Below are 21,650 nucleotides of genomic sequence, written 5' to 3' on the forward strand. Positions count from 1 at the left end.
AATGCAAAACTATGAAACTTTTAGCAGAAAAACATAAGAGAAAATCTTTGGGACCTCGATCTTGCTGAAAAGATCTTAAACTAGACACCAAAAAACATGACATCCATAATGGAAAAAAACACTATTAACTGGACTTCACCCAAACTAAAAATTATTGTGCTGAAATAGAGCGTGTTACGAGGATGAAAAGACAAGCAATAGACTTGGAAAAAATATTTGCAAACCACATATCCAACAAATAATTGGTATCTAGAATATGTAAGGAATTCTGAGAACTCTACAGTAAAAAACAAACAATCCAATTAGAAAATGAGCAAAAGACATGAATAGAATCTCACCAAAGAAGACATACAGATGGCAAAGTAGCACATGAAAAGATGTTCAACATCATTAACCATTAGGGGAATGCAAATTAAAACCACAATAAGCTACCATTATATACTCATTAGAATGGGTAAAATATAAAATAGTAATACCAAATGTTGGCAAACATGTGGAAAATAGGATCTGTCATACAATGTGGCTGGGAATATAAAATAGTAAGGCTCTGGAAATCATTCTGACGGTTTCTTATAAAACTAAACATGCATTTACCATATGACCCCGCAAGCACACTCTTGGGCATTTATCCCAGAGAAATGAAAACATGTTCACACAAAAACCTGTACATGAATATTCGTAGCAGCTTTATTTATAATAGCAAAAGCAGGAAACAACCCAATTGTCCTTCAATTAGTGATTGTATAAACAAACCTGGTACATCCATCCAGTGGAATACTACTCAACAATAAAAAGTAACCAACTATTAATATACACAGCAACTAGGATGGACCTCAAGGGCATTTCACTTGGTGAAAAAAGTCAATCCCCAAAGGTTACGTATTATAGGGTTCCATTTACATAACATTCTCAAAATGCCAAAACTATAGAGATTGAGATTAATCATTGCCAGGGTATAAGGACGGAGCAGGGGGCTGAGAATATAAAGGGGTAGCAAAGGGAGCACTTTTGAGATAACTGAACAGTTTTATATCTTGACTGTGGTGGTTGTTACACAAATCTATACATGGGGTAAAACTGTATAGAGCTACATGCACTCATGAAAATGAATGCGTGTAAAAAGTGATGACAACTGAATATGGTCTGTAGTCCAGTTAACAATACTGTACCAATATCAATTTCCTGGACTTGATATTTTATGGTAATTACATAAGATACTGTCATTGGGGGAAGCTTGGTGACAGGCACTTGAGCCTCTCAGCACTGCTTCTGCAACTTCCTATGAGGCCATAATTATTTGAAAACAAAAAGGGGGACTTCACTGGTGGTCCAGTGGTTAAGACTCCAGGCTTCCAATGCAGGCGCTGTGGGTTCAATCCCTGGTCAGGGAACTAAGATCCCACATGCCTCACGGCCAAGAAATAATAATAATAAATAAAAGTATATAAAATGTAGCATTAAAATGGTTTTTTAAAAATAAATAAAAACAAAAAGGTTTTTTTTAAAAGCTACTGTGGGATTTCCAGAGTTTCAAAAAGTAGCCTTGGTGACTTTAATTACTAGAATCATTCTGTGCTGGTTCCTTTTCAGGCATAGCTGGAGTAGCTTAAAAATTCCTTTTCCTTTTGGCAAGTTTTGCAAACATGTGCTCAAAGGAAGTGCACTAGTGCTTCTTTTTAAAATTTGACAGCTTTTTTATTATACAGTTTAAAATAAAATTACATGCACATGGTAAAAAAAGATCCTACTAATAAAAAGAAAAAAAAGATCACTACTATGTTTTTAGACCCTAAAGACTTTCGCTTATATAAGTTATATATCTACCAATATTTACTATATTCAAAATCAAAACTGAAAATATCTAAAAACATTTATTAATTCACTAAATAACAATAAACCCACATGTTAACATAAACAACATATTTTATTAAAATAACTATTTTCCAAAACAAAAACAAATTTAGAAATATTTTATATTTTTGAAAATCCCTGTAATGCCTGCCTTAATACAAGACAGCTAGACTCTCGTATTTGCTTCATCATTGTGATATGATCGTGGTTATTTTGGTTGATGTGTATGAAGAAAATCCAACCTTATGGAGATATGTAGTGGGAAAAAGGAGGATTTCCCAGAACTTTGAATGCGTCTTAGGTGTCAGGTGTCTCCAGGGTCCCTAGACCACACTTGGAGAACCACTGTGCTGGAGATACATACTGAAATATTTACAAAAGAAATGTTAGGATGTCTGAAATTTGCATTAAAATACTCCAACACACACACATACACATATACATGTCAATTCTCATTATACATGGTAGTCATGTTCAATAAAATTACCTTGAGCAGTGAAGTAGCAAATGTTGAGTCACTGCTCCTAGCAGACAGACAGGGTGAGAGGTTCCTGCAAGCCCCTGGTCACATTCTCATCAACCAATCAACATATAACCTTGTTTCACTTGTGTTTCTGTTTAAAGACACCTTATTTTATATTTCTTAAAATAATGAATTATATGCACTGGTTTTTTTTTAAATAAATAAATTTATTTATTTTTGGCTGTGTTGGGTCTTCGTTGCTGCACGTGGGCTTTCTCTAGTTGCGGCGAGCAGGGGCTACTCTTCATTGCAGTGCACGGGCTTCTCATTGCAGTGGCTTCTCTTGTGGTGGAGCACGGGCTCTAGGCATGTGGGCTTCGGTAGTTGTGGCACACGGGCTCAGTATTTGTGGCTCACGGGCTCTAGAGCACAGGCTCAGTAGTTGGGGCACAGGGTCTTAGCTGCTCCGCAGCATGTGGGATCTTCCCGGACCACGTCTCGAGCCCACGTCCCCTGCATTGGCAGGTGGGTTCCTAATCACTGTGTCACTAGGGAAGTCCCTGCACTGTTTCTTTATAATACCAAGAAGGGTCTAACATTTTCCTGACCCGGGTAACATGACCTTAAATTTCTTTGGCTCTCAGCCTCACAAAAATGTTGTTTACTATGCTTTGTAAAGTTTGGTTGTCATCTTATGAACCCACAAATTTAGCTGCTTTTCCATCTTTGCCATAGCTTCACTGCACACAAACGGTATTTTAGTGATTTCTGGAGTGGCGTCACATATAGGTCAGCAAATTTCCTCTTCCCTTTTCTGGATGTACCGTATTGTTAAATCAATAAATTGAACTCACAGTCAACATCACTAACTCATGCCTGAATGAAGCTTATCCAATGCAAGCATTTTCTCTGTTAGGTACATCACAGCCTTCTTGCTGTGTCAGCTTCTGAACTCTGTTCACTCCCTTATATTCATTGAGGGTTATGGCATCCCAATTAATTTCTTCTTTTCCACCCCTAAGTTTTTCCATTACCTAAAGTAATTTCAAGTTCCATGTTTTTACTCATCCAACACCCTGGCCTCTCACTCCCCTGATCATCTTGTCTCCAACGACCTTCTTTCATGGTCATACCCTGAACTTTGTGATCACCTAGAATTCTTTATGCTTGAAACAGTGAACTTTAGTTTACTCCTGTCTCTCCAGCTCATTCTCTCTCTTATCCCCACTGCACTAACTCTTCAACCTTATGAAGACCTCCTTGATCCATCCATTTTCCTCCCAGCATGGCTTCCCATTTCCTTGATTTTTACTCTATATCTTATAATCAATCGCTTCAACCTCTCTGACCAATATTCTCATCAAACCTTTCCCCCAAGATATCAGCTCTAAATCCACACAAGGATTGTCTTTTCTATCTTATGCTATGGGTTCTAAGAACTGATAATGAAAATATCATGGGTATAATGATTAGTATTCTCTCATTTTTGTGGTTTTTCAATCTAATACCACCTGGAAATCCTCCCACAAAACTTCAGTCAGTTCCTGCTCTCACTTCTCACAATAGCTCTTCCAAATCTTCATCACTATCCTCAAGCCCAACACCTATTCCTGCTCCCAAAATTCTCAGTACACAGAATAAACTCTTTGTTAACAGGAAAAATAGAACTAAGGATGTGAATTCTAGTCACATCCTGGTCTAGGTAAAGTGAGTAAGCGAAAGAAAGTACCACAGTCAACCAATTCTTGGGAGATCCATTACTGTCTAACCAACCTTCATATACTCTCTTATGTCCAGGACATGGGAAAGCCTGAGATTTTTAAAGATTCAGAGGAGGGAAGACATCTCCTATTTTCGAGATTAAAGTGCCCCACTACCCTTATGTCTAACATCAGCTCCTCTATTGGAGTTTTGGATCTCATCCCTTCCCTTCTCAGAAATCTCATGCATTAGTCATCACCATTAGCTGTGAACATTCTCAAATCCCTACTATCTTTAAAAAAATCCTACCACAATCTTATGAGACCTTCCAGCTGCCATCTGATCTTTCCCTTTCCAAGCTTATTGGAAGTATAACATGCATTTACAATCTCTATTACTTCAATGCCCAGTGTTCCAGTTATATATTGCTGTGTAATCAACCACCCACAAACTTGGGAATGAAAACAATAATCATTTTATTATTGCAATGAATGGGTGGGTGAGAAATTTGGGCAAGGCTTACTGGACAGTTTTACTGCCCCACGGGGCATCTACTGGAGCCACTCAGTGGCATCCAACTAGCGGCTAGGTTGATCTGGTGGAGCCAAGATGGTTCTGGTTTCCTTTATGCTTGGCGTCTTGGTGGGGATTTCTGGAACCCTGGGTGCAGCCGGGCTTCTCTCTCTCTCTCTCTATGTCATCTCACAATTTCTCCATGTGGTCTCTCTAGTAGGGTGATCAGACTTCTTAAATGCTTGCTCGGAGCTCCAAAAGACCAAGGCAAAAGTTACAAGGCTTCTTATGACCTACTCTCGTAAGTCAAGCACCATCACTTCCCTGCATTCTATCAGTTAAACTTATTTAGAGACTTTACCAGATTCAAGACTAGGGGACTATACAGGAGTATGATTACTGGAAGTAATGGTTAACAGAAAACATATGTTAAAGTCTACCACACCCGTGCACTCCTCAAACTGCAATCTGGCAACACTCCTTGCCACTCCACCGAAACTGCAATTTCTGAGGTAAAGACCTCTTAGTTGTTAAATCCAATGCCTGCTTTTCAGTACTTGCTTTGCTTGCTTTTTCTGCCGAACTGGACCCTACTGACCACTAACTCCTTCATGAAATTCTCCTCCCCTGACTTTTGTATGCCACTTTTCCTTGTTTGTCTTTAGTTTTTCTGACTGTTTCTCAGTTTCCTAAAGTGACTCATTTCTTATGCTCTTATGCTCTCTTATGATAACTACTGGGCTTTGTTATCAGTTCTCTTCTCACCCTGTACATGCTATTTGGTTACATCATCTAGACCTATGGCCTCATCTATCATTTATCCACTGGAGATTCTCCATTATACATCTCCATCCCAGATCTCTCTCCAGTCCTCAGACTCAGATGTACTCTGACTGGATGTCCCACAGGTACCTCAAACATGGCCAAAGCTGAATTCATCTTCCCCCTTAAACTTGCTCTCTTTCTTACATCCTCTATTTTGTATTGACCATCCTACCAGATGCCCAAGGCAGAAATCTGGAAGTCATCCTTAACTCTACCCTCTAATTCCACCTCATATACTTTGTCACCAATCCCCAACCATTCAACCTGCTAAAAAGTTTTGCAATTTATCCACTCTTCTCCATCCCAGATACTAGATCTGGCAGAGGACTGGGTAGGGGCCTTGGCCTCTCATTCTGATCTATGAATTATATAGAAGTTACATTTACTACAATAAACTCAGATAATTTTTTTAAAGAGGAGGTGACTAAGAGATATCAGGACAGGGGATATTTAAAAAGTGAATCTCCTTATGGAAAAAGGCACTCAGGTTTGTGGCAGCAGGACCCTGTCTGTCCAGAGTGAACTCATTTTAGCTCATGGGAAAGCCCAGGTGGGGGCTTATCAAGCTTCTCATACCTCCAAACCTGTCATCCTGAAACTTCATCACATTTAGCTTATCCGGTTATAAAACTGCCTTTTTCAAGTCACATCATTGAGAGCTAACACCTGGATATAATCTGGGTATAATTTCTTATTACCTGACTAGAAGAGTCTTGCTACATTGGCCACAGGTTATACAATAGTGACCAGGCAGGTTCTGGCTTCCAGTAAATGACCGAGTAGCTTCTATCAAGCCACCTTTCTTTCAGATATAACAACAATATACTCTGGACAAAATATTAAAAAACAACTACCTGAAAGTACTGACAAACAACCTGAAGCATGCAGAAACTGGGAAAGAAACTACACTTAAAGGATATGATTAGAACTAGGTGAGATTCCCAATTTTTAAGGCTTTTAGCCACAGAGCAGGTCCCAATCAGTGACCGGATAGGTTGTAAAACTGAGTCTTTACCGGGAGACAGAATTCAGGATTTCAGCAGCTGGAGCCTATGGAGGTAAAATACTGGAATGGAGAGATCTTGACAGGTGGAGCCCTAAATTCTGTGTATAAACTCTGTCTAACTCTCTGGCCAACCTCTGAACCATGCACGCACAGAGCAGTCTCCAAATAGCTCAGATAAAACTAAAAGAAATGAAGAGAAATTTCAGCCAGTACTTACTGCAGGGGAAATTGAGTATGGAGTTTGAGTTCTGTCAAGTTGACTATGTGCTAAAACAAAAAAAAATCAATACTCTTCAGAGGGATACAATGGAATCCAGATTCTCTACAACATGTCCTCTGACAAATCCAAATGACTGGGCATATCGGAAACAGAAAAATGTGACCCATACTGAAGAAAAAAGGTAATCAATGAAGACTAGCCCCCAAGATGACGTAGATGTTGGAATTAACAGAGAGGAGTTTTTAAGCAGCTATTATACCTATGTCCAAGGATACAGAGGAAAACATGCTCAAAATGAACAGCAACCTGTTGCATTCCATCCAGGTAGAGATGATCAATATGTAGATATGGGCAACTGATTCAAGGTGTAGAAGAGACATGGCAAGACTGGCCAGGAGCTACAGTACCCACCGACATCCCCTTAGTTCAGATTCTCATTGTTTCTCATGTAGACTATTAAAACAGTCTCATAAATTATCTTTCTGCTTCTGGTTACTATTTACTATGACCCCCCGACACACACACAGACCCTAAGCACATCTACACTGATTCCAGAATTAACTTTTAGAATACAGCTTTAATCAGGACTTTATTGGTTGCAAGTGACAGAAACACAACTTTGACTTGAACACAAGAGGGAATTTATTGGAAGTCTCACATAATCATACAAAGGGCAAGGATGTGGATGGGCCTCAAGGACAAAACCAGAGACTTGAACACTAATAGGAATTTACAGCTCATCCTGCATGCTGACTGTATTTTCTCAGACAAGCTTCCTCCCTGGAGTTGTAAAAGGGCCACCAATAGGTCCTGGCCACACATCTCCAAGCTGTGCCACAAAAGTGGGACACAATACTTTCCCCCATTTAAGTTGGTTTAAAAAAATTGAAGAGAAGGATTCTCATTGTTCTGATCTAGATCACATGCCCATATGTCAACCAATCAAATCAACTGAGACTGGGGAGATGATATGGTACTTGGACTGGAAACACCAACTAGAGCTTCATGGCAGACAGGAGAGGAGCAGCACTCCCCCTGAAAAAATAAGGTTTTGTTTCCAAGGGAAGGGAAAGACCCTGGCTAAACAAGCAAAAATAATAAAGGTCCAACAGGTTTCCTGTATTCTCTACCTCAACTCCTGGTAACCCCATCCTCCTTGCAATCACCCATGGCAGAGTTCTGGAACTTCTCTTATAGCAGAGACTGCCAGTTGTCCCCAGTAGCTGTTCTTTCCCTCCCTCCACCCAGCATTTTGCTGCTTAGAACATGAACGTGATGACTAAAGCTCTGTCTTGTACCATGGGGACAAGTGTCACACTGTGGAGATGACAGGCCATTAGGCCTTCTAGGGTTTAATGAATTTCTTTCTTTAATGAAAGAGAAATGAATTTCTATCCTGTTTAATCCACTGTTATTTTGGATGTCTGACAGCTCACAGCTGAACCTAATCCTAATCCCCTCACTCCCCACATCTAATCAAGGCAAAACAATCTAGAAGTTAAGAGTGGCATGCAGTGAAACAGGTTAGAGTGGGTTAGAACCAACCACCTGGACTTAAATCTAGGCTCTGTCAATTACCCGCTCTGTGATCCTCCGCAAATTGCTTTCTCTCTCTGTACCTCAGTTTCCTCAGGCATAAAATGAGGTCAATAATGTTATCTACCCCATAGATTGGTTGTGAGAATTACGTGAGATAATTCACATAAGCACTGAGAGTAGCGCCTGGCACATAATAAAAGCTCAGTGATGGGCTTCCCTGGTGGCGCAGTGGTTGAGAGTCTGCCTGCCGATGCAGGGGACACGGGTTCGTGCCCCGGTCCGGGAAGATCCCACATGCCGCGGAGCGGCTAGGCCTGTGAGCCATGGCCGCTGAGCCTGCGTGTCCGGAGCCTGCACTCCGCAGTGGGAGAGGCCACAACAGTGAGAGGCCCGCGTACCGCAAAAAAAAAAAAAAAAAAAAAAAAAAAAAAAAAATAAAAAGCTCAGTGAGTGTTAGCTACCGTTTTCAATGCCTGCCAATTTTACCTACTAAAAGTCCTGCAAGACAGTCCATACCTCCACTGCCCAAGTGCCACGTTATTCCACTCCAAGGAGCCCTGCCTCCAGTCCTATTCCTCCACAGCATCCTCCATACTGCCTCAGCCTGATTTTTCTAGAGCACCCCGATCTGACCAGGTCACTCCTTTTTGAAACCTCTTGATGACTCCCCATTATTTACAGAATGAAGTCTTAACTCCACAGCTAGGTGACCAAGGCCTTTTTGGATGAGGGACCAACTGGCCTTTCTAGGTTCACCACCTGCCACTCCTCCACCACCGACCACACCCTGGCTGCAGCACTGAGCTATCCTCTACCACCACTTCCTTACCTGCCTTAGGAGTGTCAACCACTCCCAGTCCCTCTCTCCTGAACTCTTTCCTCTCTTGGCTTCTGTGGCACCACACTGTCCTGATTTTTTTCCAGTCTCCCCGGCTGTTCCTTTTTCATCTTTCTCATGGGCTTCTCATTTTCCACTCCCTTGGTAAGTGTCAGGGTTCCCTCCTTAGTCCACTCCCTGTTTCACTGCATGTCCTCTCCCGAGTGATGGCATCTACCATCAGGCTTTCAAGCTCCACCTACATGCTGTGATCCCCTGATCTTCACTCCTGACCGCCGACCTGGGCTCTGGTCTCACACATCCTCCTGAAGATCACACGGACACAACCTTAGCATGTCCAAAGTGGAACTCATCTTCCACCCCAAACTCGCTTCTCCTCTTTGCACTGAATCTACTGGTGGCACCACCATCACCCAAGCCAGAAACGTTCATTCTCTACATCTAAGAAATTACCAAATACTGCCAAATTCACATCCTCAGTAACTCTCCAGTCTGTCTTCTCCTCTCCATACTCACCGCCATTGCTTTAGTCTGGCACTCCTCCTCTGTAGCATGAACTCAGCAATAGCCGCTTCTCTGCCTCCAATCCAAATGATGACGTGTGTCACCCACCTACAGTGATAACCTTATCATGCCACTGCCCTGCCTGAAACTCTTCACTGGTTCCCACTGTTCAGTCAGACAAAATTATTCCTTTCCCCATAGTTGTTAAATACTTACTATGTACCAGGGACTATGTTAAGTATTGGGTTGGCCAAAAAGTTCATTCGGGTTTTTCCATAAAATGTTACAGATTACAATGTTGACCATGAACTGGCCCCTGCCTTCTAAGGAATTTGCCACCTATCTGGGAAGACAGATACACAACCACATACTAATAACATAATGTATTAAGTCTTGTGATAGATATATTCACAGAGCGTTACAGGAGCATAAGACTGAGTTCCTTGAAGCAGAGACTTGGGTCTTCCTAATCTTTGTATCCCCAACATCTGGTACCGGGTCTGATTCAATAGAGAATTGTTTTTGAATACTGAACTGATGATCCTCTCTGATCCTCAGTTTCCCTCTATGTAAAATGGCTCACAGTTCATATATCAAATGAATTAAATCTATGAACTTTGTTTGAATCCAGATTTGAATGAGCCAAATGCAATTTTTAAAATGAGACAACTAGGTAAATTTGAATACTTGGTATATATTTGATAATGTTAGGATATTATTGCTTGGGTTTTTTAAAAGTGTTATAATGATACTGTGGTGTGTTTAAAAGTCCTTACCTTTTAGAGGAATGTAAGAAAGTATTTAAAAATGAAATTATGCAGTGAAAAATTATCTGGGATTTGCCTGAAAATAATCCAGTGGTGTTGGATGGGGGGTATAAGCTGAAACAAGCCTGGCCACGCCTATGTTAACAATTGCTGAAGCAAGATGATGGACAAAATAAATGACAAAATTAATCTCTCAGGGTTCTGTGGCAGTTCAACAACGTGATTATATAAAGTTTCTGATACAGTGCCTGCTGTCTCAAAAAATGTTAGTTTTGCTTCTCACCTCACTCTTTTAATTCCATCCATGGCACGGCAGGAGAAACAAGTCAGTGGTGTGGGAGTTAGAAGCCCAACATGCAAAGAAGTGGAAATATACTCAGCATTGTTTCTCTCCTCTGCCTGGTAAAGAGAGAGCGGCTTGAGTGCCAGATGACTCCCAAGCAGCCTTGGGTAGGAACAGCAGTGCTCCAAAACCAGCAGAACAAAGGGGAATAAATCATGGCTTGAATTTCTGTGGAGAGGAGAGAAAAACTGCGTCAGACATAAACATGAACTCTTGGCTGGAAAGGGCTCCTCTTTTCCTCTGCTACTTGAATCCCTATGCAGTACTCCCACCTGGTGGCTCTCTAGCATCACTTTACCTAGTTCCTGGATGCAGTTGGCTCTCATAGATCTGACTGCACTGAAAATTCTAGAAGGGAACAGCCCCTCTCAACCAAATGTTCCCTGAATTGCTCAAAGTTGAGCATAACATATCATATCCCTCATGTCCTGCAAAGTGCCTTGTACTCAAGCTCTGTTACAGCACCTCTCACTACATTAGGATTGTTTACCAGTGAACATTCATTCACCTAACAAAATTACTAGGCATGGGAGTTCACAACTGTTCACAAGAGTGAACAGTTGAATTCTGTTTAATTGAGCATATAAACAGAGTTAAACATATAAATAGAAAATTAAAATAATCACCTTCCCACCCACTATAAAATTAGTTACATTTAACATTTGTTGAACATTTACTATATGCCAGGAACTTGTCTAAATCTTTTATGTACATATGTATTAACTCATTTAACTCTTACAGTAATACTATGAGACAGATATTATCCTGCAGAGGCACAGAAAGGTGAGGCAAATTGCCCAAGGTCACAGAGCTAGGAAATGTTAGGGCTCAGATTCAAGCCTGACCTGGGTCCAGAGCCCCTGCTCTAGTTAAAAAAATACCACTGCGCCTCCACCCTCCCCAGTGCCTGTTTGATGAGCGAATAAATAAAAACCTTGGACCTCTGAAACCCAAGGAGAGAAAAGCTCAGGTAGTAGAATCTACTCCCAGGAGGTTAAGCTGATCAAGGACTTGATTCCATCCCTCTGAATCTCACCTAGGCCCTGGGGGTTCTCTCTGCGGGATCCCTGCCTCTATTGCAGTGCCCTGTTTAATGTTCTGTCTCTCAAACATAAACAAAAAACACTCCATACAATTCTCCCTAACATATGGAAACATGCTGGCATTTTCAATAATATGCCACCAAATTCTAAAGGTGAACTGAACAGAAATAAACAAAGCAATTGCAGGAAGCATTCAAAGACAATTTCAATTCTGACCATACCGACATGGTTTCCAGCTTTGTGCATTTGGTATCTGGATTCGTGGCTGGACTCAGATTAAAAATCTGGCTGCCTTAGGGATATAATGTACAACATGATAAATACAATTAACACTGTTGTATGTTATATATGAAAGTTGTTAAGAGAGTAAATCCTAAGCCTTCTCATCACAAAGGAAACTGTTTTTTCTATTTCTTTAATTCTGTACCTATATGAGATGACGGATGTTCACTAAATTTATTGTGATAATCACTTCATGATATACAAAAATCAAATCATTATACTGTATTCAGCTTACACAGCAGTGTATGTCAATTATATCTCAAAACTGGAAGAAAAAAATATATGGATGTCTTTTGGTGAGCATTTACTCTGTGCAAGGCATTGCATTTTGCACTATTGATGCATTATCCCATTTAATCTTCTCACCAAATCTGTGAGGCAGGAAGGTACTCCTATTTCACAGATAAATAGGGTCAGAGAGGTTAAATTGCCCAGGATCATACAGCTAATAAGCATATAAGCAGAAAGTCTGGGATTTGAACTTAAGCAGTCTGACATCAGAACCTGAATTCTTGACCATTATGATATACTGCCTCCTCCATTTTTTTTTTTTTTTTTGCGGTATGCGGGCCTCACTGTTGTGGCCTCTCCTGTTGTGGAGCACAGGCTCCGGACGCGCAGGCTCAGCGGCCATGGCTCACGGGCCTAGCCGCTCCGTGGCATGTGGTATCTTCCCGGACCGGGGCATGAACCCGTGTCCCCTGCATCGGCAGGCGGACTCTCAACCACTGTGCCACCAGGGAAGCCCCCCCCCGTTTTTTTGATCATTGCCTAGTCTCTGGCTTTCTCCCAGGGATAAGCCTGGGATATATTCTTACAGTGGCTCAGTGAGGGGAATTAATTACAGATATCTCAGTTGGTTGCATTAAATGTAACTGCTTTCCTACTCACCACACATTTTCTTCAACTAACCAACACGCACCCATTCTTGCAGGATCAGATCAAATCCGTGCCTCCTGCAGGAAGCCTTCCCTGATCTCTCCATCCCACTACTCATTGGTTCATTCAGTAAGTGTTTGTTTCCCCCTTTTTAATATCATTCTCTCCCAAATTCCTTCTCAAGGAAAGGTCCAAGTCCAATAAACTTTCTGGGGAATACGGTGAACAGTAAAGGGGAATTGGTGGCCCATCTCTGGAGAAGTTTGGCTGAAACATATCTCCAGGTTTTCAGATGCCTATGAGCACAGAAAGAAACAACCTAGTTGGGGAAAAAACAACATTATCTCACTGGCTGCCCATAGTTTTCACCCACTGTGAAATATCCACACAAGATTGTTATTTTAGATGGAGATCTGATTGTACCCTAAACAGAATAAAAATCTATGAGTAGGAGCTTTCAGAATGGCACAGTAAGAACCTCTGAAGATCCACTCTTGCAAAACAGCAATGAGAACACTGGCAAAAAGTGTTAAAATCAACTTTTTCAGAACTATGGAAATGATTCAAACGTTTGCAGACAATCTGAGGAGCATTTATTCAAGAAAACTACTGAGTCTTGCTAAGAACACTGATCTTTGGGGCCTTTTAACTTGCCCTATTTTAATCCCCTCTCTCCTGTTCAGTGGTAGCCTTGAAAACCAGCAGCCTCACACCCATGGTCAAAGGCCATGAAAGCCAGCTGCCTAACAGTCACTGGTGGGGGCAGAACAGCCTGGAGCTCCTCAAAAACTCCCATCCTCAGAGCACTATGACTATTTGATCTGTCAGCTCCCTGAAAAAGCCTCTTTCCCATGGCTTGTAGTTATTTGACATGATTCAGCAGGGCGTGAGATAGTGGGAAAAGCCCTATTTACAGGGCATTTGCCAAACATTATCAGTGGCAATTGTTTAACATCACAGCTGCCTAGGCCATGATACCTGTTGGGAAAAACAAAAGACTGACCAAAAAACTTAAAAGGAAGATCTGGAGAATGAGATTTCCAAAAAGGTCTTTGAAAAGCTACAATACATTCCTGAGGACCTAAAAGTACACACACATTAAGGGCTGTGCACATGCCCAGGAAAGACATTAGAAGGCTCCCATGTCTCACCTCTGGCTAACCTTGAGAGTCTGTGAAAACAGGAAGTGAAGGCTAAGGCATAATTGTGAACTGCTTACCAGAGCACTGACAGTGTACCACAATACACACAGAGCCTTTCTGCAAAAAGTGGGAGGGTTACTGATTCAAGACACTTTAGAAAACCTCTGACCAATTATTAGCTGACAACTAAGCCACAGTGATATAACTGGGCAAGACTTCCGTGGCTACACACAACAGGAAATACAGACTTTACAGAATTAGTCCAAGAAAGACACTAAACAAATAGCAACAACAAAAAACAGCAACAACAACAAACCCTTGCAGTGTGAATGTGATTTCCAGAGTTGCCACAGTATTCAAAATGTCCACTTTTAAACAAAAAAAAATGAGACACATGAAAGAAAGAAAGAAAGAAAGAAAGAGAAAGAAAAAGAAAGAGAAGGAAAGAAGAAAGAGAGAGAGACAGGGAGGGAGGGAGGGAGAGAGGAAGGAAGGAAGGCCCAAATACAGGAAAAAAATCAGTCAATAGAAACTGTCCCTGAGGAAGCTGAGACATTAGACTTACTAGACAAAGGCTTCATATAACCTATTATAAGTATGTTGAAAGAACTAATTAAATCAAACCATGTACAGAGACTTAAAGGTATGATAAGTATGTTTCACCATACAGAGAATATCAATAAAGAGACAGAAATTATTAAAAAGAGCCAAACAGAAATTCTGGAGTTGAAAAGTACAATAAATAAAATATTCACTGGAGGGGATCAACAGCATACTTGAGCTGGCAGAAAAAAGAATCATTAAAATTGAAGACAAGTCAATTGAGATTGGCGAGACTGAGGAACAGAAAGAAAAAAGAATGAAGAAAAATGCACAGAGCTTCAGAGACCTATGAGCATACCAACATACACATAATGAGCCCCAGAAGGAGAGGAGAAAGAGAAAGGGACAGAAAGTATATTTGAAGAAAATATGCCTGAAATTCTCCAAATTTGATGAAAAACATTAATCTATACATCCGTGAAGCTCAACAAATTCCAAGATAAACTCAAAGGAATTCACACCTAGACACATCATAAGACCAGAAACAAGACAAGGATTTCCATTCTTGCCACTTGTATTCCACATTGTGCTGGAGGTTCTAGCCAGGGCAATGAAGGGAGAAAAAGATATAAAAAGCATCCATGTTGGAAAGGAAGAAGTATTTGTAGGTGGCATGATATTTTACATATAAAATCCAAAGGATTCACAAAAATACTATTATAATTAATAAAATCAGCAAGGTTGCAGGTCAACATACAAAAATCCAATACATTTATATACAGTAGTGATGAACACCCCAAACAGGAAATTAATAAAACAATTCCGTTTATAATAGCATAAAAATTACTTAGGAACTAATTTAACAAAAGAAGTGCAAGACGTATACTGAAAACTACAAAACAATGTTTAAATAAATACAAACAATCCCGTGCCCATAGATCAGAAGACTTAATATTGTTAATATGGCAATACTCCATAAATTGTTCTACAGATTCAATGCAATCCCTATCAAACTCCTTGCTGTCTTGCAGAAATGGATGAGGTGATCCTAAAATCACATGAAAATTCAAAGGGTCCAAACAGCCAAAACAATCTTGAAGAAAAAAGGGAAGAAGTAAGTAATAGGACTCAGAATTCATGCTTTCAAAAATTACCCCAAAGCTATAGTAATTAAGACTGGTACTGGCGAAGGATTAACATACAGATCAGTGGAATAGAACTGAGAGTCCAGAAATAAACTCAGACCTTTATTTTCAACAAGGGTGCCAAGATCATTCAATAAGAAAGAATAGTCTTTTCAACAGATGGTGCTGGAACAACTAGATATTAACAGGCAAAAGAATGAAGTTGGACTCCTACTTCACGTTATATGCAAAAAGTAACTCAAAATTGATCAAAGACCTAAATGTAAGAGATTAAAATATAAAACTAGAGGAAAACATAGGTGTCAATCTTCCCAATCTTAGATTAGGCAGTTGTGTCTTAGACATGATTCCAAAAGCACAAGCGATGGCTTGTAACTGAGATTTGTTTTTAGTAAAAGATTAAAACAACCAAAATAAAACTCCTGAAAACACTCTCTTAGATATAGTTCCTTAATTCTTTGGGTCTGTTCAGCATGTTTGGCTTCTCTAACACCTATATATTACGTATGTGGGGTGCCACTCACGTCTCCCCTTAGGCTTCTGATGGCACATACACACAAGGGTCTGTTTTAATAATTTTAATAATAATAATAATGACAGATATAACACCTAACATTTAAACAGCACTTACTGTTTAAACATGGATGAATCTAGACATTATCATACTAAGTGAAGTCAGACAGAGAAAGACAAATATCATATGATATCACTTATATGTGGAATCTAAAAAAAAATGAACTTATTTACAAAACAGAAACAGGGAATTCCCTGGTGGTCCAGTGTTTAGGACTCCGTGCTTCCACTGCAGTGGGCACAGGTTCAATCCCTGGTTGGGGAACTAAGATCCTGCAGGCCGCACTGTGCAGCCAAAACCAACCAACCAAACAAACAACCCAAAACAAAACAGAAACAGACTCACAGACTTCGAAAACAAACTTATGGTTACCAAAGGGGAAAGGTGCGGGAGGGATATATTAGGAGTTTGGGATTAACATATACACACCACTATATATAAAATACGTAATCAACAAGGACCTACTGTATAGCACAGGGAGCTCTACTCAATATTCTGTAATAACCTATATGGGAAAAGAACCTGAAAAAGAATGGATATATGTATATGTATAACTGAATCACTTTTCTGTACACCTGAAACTAACACAACATTGTAAATCAACTATACTCTAATACAAAAAAAGAATAAAATAAACAGCACTTACTGTTTGGCCAGGCACCATCCTAAGTGCTTCACCTATATTAACTCTGCAAATCCCCCTAACAACTCCCTATTTTATAAATAAGAAAACTACAACACAGAGAGGTTTAATACCTTGCCCAGAGTCATCAAAGCCTATGGGGTGTGGAGCCCCAGCTTCAACACAGGCAGTCTTCCTCCGGAGTCTGTGCTCTTCATCTGGGCAAGCTCCCTTAACTCCTCAGATGGAGAGGTTTCTATAAACCATGTGGCTTACGACTAGACTGAGGCCAAAGTGCATTTCCCACTCCCACTGTCCCAGATTTTAAATCTTAAATACTGTACCTTCAGGTACCACAGACAAGGAGATACTTTTCCTACATAAATTTAGTCAAAATCACTTTGGCCCTGGGTGTGGGAATCAGGAAGAAGAAAGATTGGAGTAGAGCTAAGGAAAAGGTACCTTTTTCAGAACCGAATAAGCAAAGGCAAGGAAACAAAAGATCACTATGCAAAAGGAGGAAGAATTCAGATTGGGAAGGGAGGGCATATGGGATTTTCCTTAGTGAGATTTGAGGTAGGAGTTATCGGGATGATGACCACAGGCCAGGAAGTATAGGGGCTAAAAGGTATATGGTTTTATTCATCCTATTTCCTGTTTTTCAGCCACCCCTATGGCCTCCATTACCTGGGGTCAGCTCTACTGAGAGAACAGGACCTCTTGGGCAACCCTAGACCCCAGCCACATTGTCCCACTGTGATGCCCCCAGCAAGGCCAATAAAAGGCAGCCATTAGCAATGAGCTCTGCTTTTTTTTTCTTTTAAAGAAATAGTAACTTTCCCAAGGTTTTTACATAAAATGACATTTTGTGCCCAGCACATCATATTTTTATCAGAACATTAATGCAAGAGTTCAGTGGGAGCTGTCTCAGAGTCCCAGAATTGCTACCAGGGAAAGATAAGTGGTGCAAGAGAGCGGTGGAAAAATAACAAGCGCAGGAAAAGCTGGGGTTTTCTGGCTTTGTGTTTCTCCTTTCATGCATCAAAGCAATGCATGAGATAAGAAATTGTGATAAGTAAACTATACCCATGCCCCCTAAGGTCATTGTTATCATCCCTGTACATAAATGCCTATTTACCCCAATTGCTTATTATTTCAGTAAATATTTACTGAGTGCCTACTATGTGCCAGGCACTGCTCTAGGCACTGGGGAATGCAGTAGTGAATGAAACAGATACCAAAGGTTTGCGCTCATGAAGCATACTACTTCCTCCTGCTTTTCCTCTCCCCCGCTTCCTCTTCTTCTCCTTCATCTAGTGGAAAACATCAAGCTGTGAATTAGGAGACCCGGGTTCTGGCCCTAGCTCTGCCACTGATTGGATATATGATCTTCATTAGCATCTCCAGGCTCAGCTGTCCTCTCTGCAGATCCTAAAGATGAATAAAACATCCCTCTTGGAGCTGTGGGGAACCCCCAAATCAATCTAATATAGATTCTGTTTTCCAGGGGCTCACAGACTGGTAGGAGGACCAGACACATGCCCAGATAACTATAATGCAAACTGAAGGTGGCAGAAAAGAGAAACAAGGAAAGGTTATGAAGAGGAGAACACGAGATCTAGGTTTCCAAACAAGTGGCGCTCACTGACTTTGGGCCTTGAGTGTTGGAAAAGATTAGGATATGTGTGAACAGACAGGAATACTTTTCAAGGAAGAATGTAGAGGGAATAAGCAGAACCAGCAGTAGGAGAGGGGTGACCAAGGTTCAACGGGGGGAGTTCAGTGTGGCTGGAACACATTGAAAGAGCCAAACACCAAATTCACATGAATTTTTACAAGGAAACAAGAGACTGAGACATTCTGTACTTGGCCCATAACCATGAGGTCAGTTGGTGGTTGTACTCAACATTTATAACCAATATCTTTTGAGGGCTCACCGATTACACAATTCCAATAATAGTACTAGGACTTCTAACTTACAGATTAGATGACTTACCCAGCAAGAGCTATTCGTGTGTGTAAAATATAGACACATATGGAGGCTTTAAAAGTGAACCATATTCTGCCAGATTAAAAGAATAAAACTTCTATACATGTCATTGGAAATAACACTGTGATTTCCTCCAGCCTCAGATAATGATAGAGGAGGGCATCGTCCCTCACATTCTGGTTACTAAATACTGTTAATTAGGGTCACTACTTGTTTCCTTATGGAAAAAATAAAAAAAACACCCACATACTTCTGTTAATCAAGATGTTCAATTAAAGAAATAACTAAATAGTTCCAGATCTTAATTTAAAAGGAGGTACAATTATCTACAGAAGTTTCATTTAGTGTACTGAATAACTTCTCTTTCCATTCTTCCCTCTTCTGTCCACTCTGGAATCAAAGAGCTCAGCAGCAGGACCAACAGCAAAGCGAAATGCTTTGTCCCTAGACTGTTTCTCCTCTTACAATTACTTGCCTTCCTTGCTCCTTTCACTCCATTTCTTTGGTGTTAACCAACATTTCTACCTCTGTTTGGGTTACTATTGCTTTGTGCTAACACAATCTAAAACTCAGTGGTGCAAAACAATCATTTTATTTTGTTCTCGGAATCTGTTCAGGAACTCAGGATACAGCAGGGATGTCTTGCTTCTACTCCATGATGTCCGGAGCCTCAGCTGGGAAGACTCAACAGCTGGGGGCTTTAATCATCTAGAGGTGTCTTCATTAACAGGTTTCCTGGTTGATGTTTGCTATCAGCTGGGACTGCTGACCAGAGGACCTGTAGGTGGCCTCACTAGGAACTTGGGCTTTCTCAAAGCATGGCAGTCTCAGGGTAGTCAGACTTCTTACATGGCAGCTCAGGACTCTAAAGGTCAATGTCCCTGCAGATAAGGCACAAGCCACACTGCCTCTTGTAGCCTAGCCTCAGAAGTCACAGAGTCTCATTTCTCCCTATTCTATTGATTTAGACAATCAAAGTCTGCCTAGATTCAAAGCAGAGGGGACGTCAACCCAACTTCTCAATGGAAGGGTGGCAAGGTCACATTATAGAAGAGAGCGTGGGATGAGAGGTACTGTTCTGGCCATCTTTGAAAAATACAATCTGCTATATTCTCCCATCTACTTACCTTGCTTAAGTATACTCTTATGATTTTTTTTTAAAGGGAAACAATCTCAGGAGACTGCTATTTCTCACTGAGGCTCCTAAGTTCTGTTAGAGGGTAACCAGATGCTTTCATCCACACCCAGCCCTCAATCTTTCCTGTTCAACACATCTAACCATTTCTCTGCTATATATGGCTCCTGGAAGAAAGGGAATTTGGTCTCCTACAGGCTGCAGGACCTGGCACTGATCACTCTGAGGAGAAAAGCAGCCACTGACATATGGGAGCTGTCCTGGTCCTCACAGCTAGGCCTTGTTGTTCTCCTGATGAGCGTAACCAATTTCACAGACCATCCACATCAGACAAGGCCACTCTGTAACAAAAGCAAGACTACTGCATAGTCATGTCTGAAAAGAGACAAAACATGAACTTTGACCAAACCACAAAACAAGCAGACGTCCTCCTATCCTGGCTAATAGCTGCTACTTTACCAATTAGCCTCCTTCTAGTCTATCCTCCTAGATAAGATTCATTAAGATACCCAATCATGGAATTACCCCTATGTACAGTCTGTTACTTCCTAACAGAATCCAAACCAGAGCAAAGCCTCGCTTCTTTAAATCCTCCCCCAAATCACCTAACACAAGTCCAAATCCTATAATAAGTCCTTTCTAACACCCTCTGAGACGTTTCACCAGTTCCCCGTGGTGTGCGTTCTCCCTCAACTCACTAACTAATCAACCTAACTTGTTAAACCATAGATATGTTCCTGGTGGACTTTGGCTACAGGGCACTGGAACTCCTCTAAGGACCTTGAAATTAGAAAACACATTTCTGGCAAGGCCATTTCTGATCTCCTGAACTCCAGTTTTCAGTAAGACTTTGGATTTGGCTCTTTTACATGCAGTTTTGGAAGACAATTATATGAATTCCTTGGATCTCCAGAGGCTATTAAAATGCTTCCATAATTTAAAAAAATACATATTTATATGAGATTAGGTTATCAGGGTTTCTTCATCACCTTATCAAGTGCAGAAAAGTTATCATGATAAATAGCGGCAATAGCTACCCTGTCCCCAACAGATCACAGGACCTAAGGGGAACCTGGCTGCAGGCACATGGGTGTTTAGGCCTCTATTGTGGGAAAAGCAATAAGTTATACACCCAGAAAGTGGCTCATCAGTTGCAGATTCCAGATTCTAGAATATACTTCTGCCTCCTCTTCCTCCTAGTGAGTTCCTTATTTTTCTCTAATCTTATTTTGCAAAGAAATGTGATATTAATTATGATAATTACCCTTCTCCCCTCTACTTTATAGTTCTCACTCACTTGATGTAAGAACTCTCATCCTCAGAAAAAACATTCCAAACAAAACAATGACATCCATAGCCTTGTGGTTAAGTGCCAGACCTAAAACCCCACTCCACTTCAGGTGAGAGATACATACTGATTTAAAGTTGTTTAGGGAATCAGCTGTAACAAGCAAGAAATCTGGACTGCAAACAATCCTGTCTGAATCTGAATTCTGGAGTTATCATGTGTTTGCTGCTCTGACACAGATGGCCCCAAATTCTCTTCAGCATCCATCTGTCTGCTCACAGGGTCCATAAGCTATTGAGTGTTCAAGCAACAAAATTAAATCATTCCTACTTAGGAATCACTTAGGGCACCGTGATACATAGTTCAAAATAATAGGTTTATTTTATTCCTTTTTATCTCCTCATATTTCATAGGAAATTATACTGTCTGTAAGACTG

General features: G+C 40.7%; 1 protein-coding gene across 3 annotated transcripts in view; it reads right to left on the reverse strand.

Moving 5' to 3' along the window:
* The window catches only part of SLC25A53 (solute carrier family 25 member 53), a 47,492-nt gene that overhangs the window by 22,930 nt on the left and 2,912 nt on the right, over positions 1-21,650 (reverse strand). The window contains exons 2-5 of one of the 3 annotated variants that reach the window (XR_008616396.1): positions 10,511-10,738; positions 9,473-9,568; positions 6,577-6,626; positions 4,350-4,780 (exon numbers count right to left, since the gene is read on the reverse strand). The gene's annotated coding sequence lies outside the window, so the exon portion shown is untranslated. Of the gene's footprint in view, positions 1-4,349; positions 4,781-6,576; positions 6,627-9,472; positions 9,569-10,510; positions 10,739-21,650 lie in introns of those variants that run through there. The other 2 variants (XR_008616395.1, XM_007118881.4) reach the window with 2 other exon arrangements.

Source organism: Physeter macrocephalus, chromosome 21, assembly GCF_002837175.3.
Source record: "Physeter macrocephalus isolate SW-GA chromosome 21, ASM283717v5, whole genome shotgun sequence".
In the NCBI taxonomy this organism is placed as follows: Eukaryota; Metazoa; Chordata; class Mammalia; order Artiodactyla; family Physeteridae; genus Physeter; species Physeter macrocephalus.